General features: G+C 37.1%; 1 long non-coding RNA gene across 1 annotated transcript in view; it reads right to left on the bottom strand.

Moving 5' to 3' along the window:
* LOC117123277 overlaps positions 1-7,315 on the bottom strand; it is a 27,758-nt gene extending 20,443 nt beyond the window's left edge. The window contains exon 1 of the long non-coding RNA XR_004447834.1: positions 7,222-7,315. This is a non-coding gene — a long non-coding RNA (uncharacterized LOC117123277). The remainder of the gene's footprint in view (positions 1-7,221) is intronic.
* Positions 7,316-7,948: the final 633 nt, after the last annotated feature.

Genomic DNA, 7,948 nt, shown 5'->3' with positions numbered 1-7,948 from the left:
AAGCACAATTCGTCGGGGAGAAAAAAAAGTATGTATTTTCTACATAGGCCTATTAGTAGACTCTAAAATCGATTAAATAAGCCTTTGAAACCCCTAAATTGTTAAAATTTTCGGGGGATTCCCCTGGACCACATTCGAAACCTTTTAATCGAAGCTCGATAACGCCCACACCCCCTATGAATCCGCCCAGGTGTATCATTTATTATACTCATTCTGTGAAGCCCAGTCCAAATATAATTCGTCGGGGAGAAAAAACAATTATATGTATTTTCTACATATTGGTAGACTATAAAATCGAATAAATAAGCCTTTGAAACCTCTAAATTGTCAAACTTTTCGGAGCCTTTTAATCGAAGCTCGATCACGCCCACTTTGCTTTCGTCGGGGAAATCTGACCCCTCGTCGGGGACCTCTCTCCCCACCCCCGTCGGGCAAATCCTGGAGCCACCCCTGAATACATGGATGCTAAATTGTGATGGATGTAGACATTCCATTTTCGTATCGTATTGACTTACCTATTCCTGTCTCTTATACACATCTAGATGTGTATAAGTCCCCTGCCCTAGACTTGACTGGTCTCCGTTGGAGATTTTCAGGCCACCCTTCCCCACCTCATCGGCGAACAACTAGCACCGTCGTTCAAGCAAATCCTGGCTCCACCATTGTGTGCTTATGTTGCTTTTGAGAGGATGATTGGATTTCGATAGGATTTTGTGTGTGTGTTTGTGTGTGTGTTTTGCTCAGTGGCGGTGCCAGTGGGGTTCCATTATCCTCGGGAAAACCTGAACCCCATCGGTGAAGAATTCAAATATTTTATTGGAAAACACTGATGCCTATTCTTTAAGTTTGCTCGAACCATGAGGTGGGTGTAAACTTTGGACCTCTCGTCGCCAAACTGGGACCCCCCCCCCCCTGTCCGATACATTGAACACCTCGTCGGGGAATCGCTGTCGCCGATACGGTACTGGTTTTACATCGACGCGGGAGGTACGAGAAACAAATATTTTTAAATAAATGGCCTAATACACTACTATATTCAATCATGCCATATTAACATGACACTCTCGAATAACTAAACCATTTTAAAGTAGTAATTTATTAGATATTTAATAGATGTCAGTTGAGCATGCGGAGCCGAAACTTCATCACAATCGATTAAGAGAATACTGTTTTAGTGGTCCCATGTTACGGCCGATGTATGCGCTCTGAAAGGCATAGCGAAACGTTAGTAAAAAAAATGTGACTCCACAGTGCTGTATCAGTCTTTTCTTTGTGTGTTAGTCGTAGTCGCAACATCAAAAGAGAAATGGCTATTGGAGTATGTTAACAACCTAATTTAACATCAATTATCGAATCGGTCTTACTTATGCCCATGAGACAGCGGTAATCAAAGATGCAGAAGTAATTGAAGCGGAGGAGTCGGCTAGTTCTAGGACGGACTATCATTTTACTTTGAATCATAACTCTATGATAAACGTCACTTATTAGGATTAAAAGACAATTTCGAACTGTCTGCCACATGTTGAGCGCTAGAAAACAGGGCCGGTTTGTTTTTTATCTTAGTTTTCCCGAATGTGATGCGATGGTGGCGCTATTTTGTTTCGCAAATTGTCAATGATTAAGGAATATTTTTTTTTAATCTTTTGTCTGTTTTTAAAAAAGAGCAATCACTTTTACCTCGCGAACGAAAGAGTCCCCTAGGCCTATACTCATTGAAAGCTGATAAAACTAATAAAAAGGCGGGGGGGGGGGCGAAAGTGGGGCCGATCACGATAATACTACTCTAGGGAGTCCGGGGGCTGCCACCGCAAAGTTTTGGGAGATATATTTTTTCTTTTTCTTTTTCTTTTTCGCCCCTATGTAAATGATGAATTCTGATAGCAGATTGTTGGTGGCTTTTTGAGGCAAAGAGAAGGGGTAGTAGGGTTTATTAGGAAGACAGACTCTCGAAAAGGGAGAACACAGAAAGCCATCCGTGCATCCATGGTAACCGGCATGAGAGAGTCGACCGGGAGTATCAAGTACAGACGGGTAACGCAGGATATCTTACAACCAACAGGCGCGTGGAAGCATTTGGCACCGGTGATAAGGTGCTGCATGTAAAACAACGAACATTCGCTGCATTCGAGCATCTGGAGTACACGAAGGGTAATAAGCCCCAAAGATTACCGCCTAATTAAATTTTATCATTTAAATGTACCCTTAAAATACATCTACATACAACTTTACGCTTACTGTATGCATTTGCTAATTAATAATACTTCTATTATAATTGATCTACTATCAAAATGTATGTAGCAATAGCATAACGATCAAGGAAAGCGTATTGGATGATACATCATCCTTAAATTGATGAGGATTTATGAGGTAGCTAACGTTTCATCAGGTGGCTAATAGCGCTAAATATAACGACTAATGGGGGCTTAACAGCATTTAAAGTGGCACTACGTCCCAAATGTGACGTCATAGATGGCGCGCGGGCAGTATGCATTCTGGTGTCTGGTTAGAGCAAGCGTGGCTCGATGTGATTTGGGCAGGTGCTTCATCGAAACCAACCAAGCAGGAGAAACGAAAGTATGTCTGCCGGCTCAATAATAATTATTATGACGTGGCTTGTGGAATTGTTACTTCAACGTATTCATACATTATGCTGACACCATCCTGACACATATTTATAGTAACTCGCAAAAAGGCCGCCTAAAGTGGGTTTCGTATAAATATAATATGACTTTAGTCATTATTATTCATATTGCATCATATAATGTGTTCGTGTTATTCATGAAGGAATAAGCATACCGTACCCTTTGTATACTATTCGTAACACATGTTTTATTTAATTAAGCTATACTTCCTATATCCTATAGGCCTACAACTAGTAGGCCTATTTTTTACATATTGGTAGACTCTAAAATAGATTAAATAAGCCTTTGAAACCCCTAAATTGTTAAAATTTTCGGGGGATTCCCCCTGGACCACATTCGAAACCTTTTAATCGAAGCTCGATAACGCCCACACCCCCCATGAATCCGCCCAGTTGTATCATTTATTATACTCATTCTGTGATGCCCAGTCCAAATATAATTCGTCGCGGAGAAAAAAAAAATTATATGTATTTTCTACATATTGGTAGACTATAAAATCGAATAAATAAGCCTTTGAAACCTCTAAATTGTCAAAATTTTCGGAGCCTTTTAATCGAAGCTCGATCACGTCCACTTTGCTTTCGTCGGGGAAATCTGACCCCTCGTCGGGGACCTCTCCCCCACCCCCGTCGGGCAAATCCTGGCGCCACCCCTGAATACATGCTAAATTGTGATGGATGTAGACATTCCATTTTCGTATCGTATTGACTTACCTATTCTCTGCTGTTCCTTTTACTGTACTAACGTAATTTGAATACGGTAATGAATTCTCACATGTGTTGCTTTTGTAGCGTGACAAGTCCTCGTCCAATATTTTGTAGACTCGTGTTATTGTAAAATTATTTTTAACGATATTTTAATGGGCATAGATAGGAACTCAAAATATGCCAATAATGCTAAGAAATTTAAAAGAATGGTGCAACGATATATTTCATTCAGAGCTGTGCACGCGTCTGGACGGTAAATCGGCACAAACATTTTGTCTTACTCAAATTGAGCTGTGCACGCGTCAAGTTGGACGGTAAATCGGCAAAAACATTTTGTCCTTACACAAATTGGGCTGTGCACGCGTCTAGTTGGACGGTAAATCGGCACAAACATGTTGTTCTTACTCAAATTAGTATATGATGGCAAATAATTATAAGTACAATAATAGCCTCATTGCGTCTGTACTGTTAGCGCTGCATTGTGAACCAGTGGCGTATCTCGTATCTGGAGACTTGAAATGGAGGGGGTGATAGGTTAGCGCGAAGTTGAAGTGGGGAGGGATCGATGATTATGTGAGGGACGCTAGCTCACAAAATAAGATGATATGAGGTCCCATTTTTTATTTATTATTTTTTCCTTCCAACATTTTTAACTGGAGAAGACTAACCACTGGATACGCCACTGTTGTGAGCTCCAATTTCGTCATGAAAGTATTCTGTTCTAATGACTGTAGTTCCCAGTCTATATATTTTTTTCTCATTAACATGATATCACTATATTGAATCCATCTTATCATTGTTACGCTTATCTAATGGAAGCGATAATATTTCGTCAAACAATGTAAAACATCGCAAATGATCAAATTTAATTTCAAAACATCATTATTCTGTTATCATTTTATTTAATGGTTTCGATAACAAGAAGATATAAAGTTAATTCAATTTTAATGGATAAGTTAGTGTCCCCGCTATTAACTGTTTATCTTGCCATGTAAATTATTTTCCTTTGTTATCTTTATCATTTTTTTCTTATCGTCTTTTTAATGTTCAATAATTCTTAAAGAGCGTCACCAATTAACGAATAGACATGCATACTACTCAGCTCCTTCATGCAACTATTGAACTATAAGGCCAAATAAAAAACAATTCTTGTTTCCCGTCCCCTCCCTCATCGTTTTTTTTTAGGCTGCATCATTTTTTTTTTTCCTGTTATTTTTAAAATTTTGGGTTTTTTTGCATCGAAAATGCAAAATTTCAATTGCTGACACATTTTATAGTTTACAAGTTTGCATATAGAAATGAGCTGGGATTTAAAAAAAAAAGAGCGACAATGGCGACGCCTACTCAGGGTACACCACTGTAACAAGGAAGTTTTATCAAGCTTATCAATTCGTAACACAGGTCAAAACAATTAAGGAGAAAATTTAAGAAATAGTCATTTTATTGAACCCTTTATAATACGTTTTGGTTCGATTTTTTGACAGGAATCCTTTGATTTTGTTAGTGTTAATTGCAACACTTATTAAATCCTTCTTTCTCTAGAGCCAGCTTTGCGCTCTGACGACCCTCAAAAGTTCTTCAACGACCCAAACGTTGGTTGTGACCCATGTAGTTGCCGACCGAAGCAGTAAACATTTTTATACTTCATTTATGTTATGTTATATTTTAATGTAATCTACTTTGTCTAGCTTACTACAAATCTACTCAAATTCAGGAAATTAAAAAAAAAACATGTAATAGAATTATAATTATGATGATGATTGATGAAGATGATGATAATTATGACGATAATGATGATGTGGTGATAATGATAATGATTGGTGATGATGATAAATAAATAACCCTCGAGGTCGGGGGTTCGAAACTTTCGCTGTGCAAATCGTTGGACAAGGCACTTTATCTACGGTTGCCTCTCTCCACCCAGGAGTACAAGTGGGTACCTGGTAGGTTCCAACACAACTGCACTGATTACTAGCTGCAATATTATGGAATAATAATATAATTTAATTTAATAATTTAATTTGGTGTTCAGTATGTGTTCCATATGTGTTTGATCCAATGACCGGGTAGTAATGTGAAGCGCTTAGAGGCTTTGTGCATGAAGCGCTATATAAGAACGTCGGACTATTATTATTATTATTATGGTAATATAGACGGTGTGGATGAAGATTATTATTATTATGAAACTATTGTTTTATATAAAAAAAAAAACCACATATAAATATATTTCCGATCAATGATACTACAGGAAAAGAAAAGCAGTTTCAATAAGTTACAGATACATTTAAATTAGAAAAATAAATAAATAACTTTCAATTTTGACACTTTAAAAAAAAAGTTGCATTATATCTTTATAAGTTTTTAATTTTAGATTATGCTTAGTTAGATCGTTTTGTAGTAGTAAGAAGAGATTTTGATCTATATCCACCAACTGCTAAAGGGCACTACATGTTAGTGCAAATTTAAGAGAATGGCCGGTGAAAATTCAATTAATCTCAAGATTAAGTGTATATACCCGTTCAGAAAGCTATTATCTTTACAGCTTTTTTTTATTCGTCCTGATCATTTATTCCTAATTATTTTCTATTTACTATGATTACTGCTTAAAAATTCCATGTTTGTTCGATTTAGGGGATTAGTGATGAAAAAAAAAAGAATATTCAATTAATTTAGGGACGACTGAGATTCCAATATTCCTCGATAATTGCCAACTTGTTAAAATTAAATAAATAAAACATCAATGGAGACCCATATTGCTTCATGAAAATTCATTAATTCGGGAGAATTGAGAAATTGATAAACCTCTTAATTAATTCATGACTGCTGAGTACTAACTTACCTCAGTATATCGATCTTTTAGCGTAGAATTTCAATGTTTTTTAATAACACTAATAGTTAATGGCTATGCTAAATTAATATACAGATTCAACTTTATACTAATCCGGTCCACACAGTCATTGTCGTACGGTATCATAGGCATTATTATCATCTCCCAAGATTTAAGCGAAAACGTTTTGAGAAAATGGATGGGAAGGTGAGGAGATAGAATGCCTCGATGACGTAATAAAATATACGCAAGCGAGAATTCAACTTCTGTTTTGTCAGTCTTTGCTGGAGTCAGGGTCTGTGCTATTGTTATTGAAATAACAGGTGCCTTTTGCTTTATAGAATTTAAATACAGTACATTCTCACATTTGTCATAATTTGTAGGCCTAGATAGGCATACAGATATGAAAAAAATGAAAGAGGCCTAATTTGATTTTATTTGTTACACCTCCTTGGGTAAGGGAAAATAAAGTAGGCCTACGAAACGGTTATATTTTACATATTCTGTGGTGATATTATGAGATCCTAGCCGCGCACATACCCGAAACAAACCTTGCTTGCTTAGCTCGCAAACTACGGTAACTAATCGCACAAGGGTCACAGCATGATTGCTCTTAGGGCCCCCATTTTTGAATAACACCGCCGTCCTTCCACAAAGGTCCTGTACACCCAGCCAAGTCTAACAGAATTATAAGTACGTTACTGTCGAATCTTCATCTCAATCCTAAGATGACTCTACCAAGAAACCCACATACTCAACTTCCATTATTATCGACCTACCAAGTCAGTCGATGATCTATTAACTAACAACTCGACCGAATGTCCAGAAAGCTAACCGACAGCTTCTGCCTGCCGATTGGCTAACAATGACCGACCCGGCTTAACAGAGTTTAACCAGCGTGGCTCGTCCCGTTGACCACTTTTCATTACCCCCGACTGATGCAGGCCTAAAACCACTTGAAATGATAAATTGTGTATTAACCCAGTCACGTCAAAATATAATAAGCTAAAAGAATGACTCGAATTAATTGCAATTAAAGACTTACTGCGGTATCTCAGTATCGACTTGAAGATAAAAATGCTCCCTAACGTATCACATAATAATAATAGTGCCATGACGTTCCTCTGGGACTGACCAATAATATATGAGCCAATGGCCTCGAGCCTTTTGGTCAATTATGGAAATGAAGGAAAACGCCTAATATAAGCACAAATTAGATATTAATGATTTTGATTAAACTATGCAATACCGTACGATTAACGCATAGCAATCCCAATTAATACAGGTAAACTTAAACCTATTAACACCATAACACTATATATTATTTCTACCTAGTAATATACTATGGGACGTGACCTATATAATATATTACATCATCGTCACCATATTAAAGGCCTATATCATATCGTCTTACACGTTACTCTACATTATAATATATTGGTATATTATATTTTGTTCCATCGGTAAATGTTTTTATTCATCATAGTGGATATTTAATAATATCTAATAGTGAATAGGCCTCGTCGGTTATGGCCCATTACGACAGAGGGCGGTAGAGGCGACGGACATAATCTGTTGAACCATGGTTGAGCGTCGTTAGTGCCTGAGGAAACCCAAGACCATCCTCATCATTTTGATAACAAAATTTAAAATTAACAACACCAATAATGATGATAACTATAATAAAATGAACAAATAAGCAATAGCTAAATTTACGTACTGTACACCATTGAAAGTGGAGAAAATAAACTACTAGGCCTAAATTAATAATG

The sequence above is a fragment of the Anneissia japonica genome, unplaced genomic scaffold, assembly GCF_011630105.1.
Source record: "Anneissia japonica isolate Jap-2015-1 unplaced genomic scaffold, ASM1163010v1 scaffold1949_len687591_cov173, whole genome shotgun sequence".
In the NCBI taxonomy this organism is placed as follows: Eukaryota; Metazoa; Echinodermata; class Crinoidea; order Comatulida; family Comatulidae; genus Anneissia; species Anneissia japonica.
Note: the sequence above shows the minus strand (reverse complement) of the source record. Positions and strands in the feature narration are given on the sequence as shown.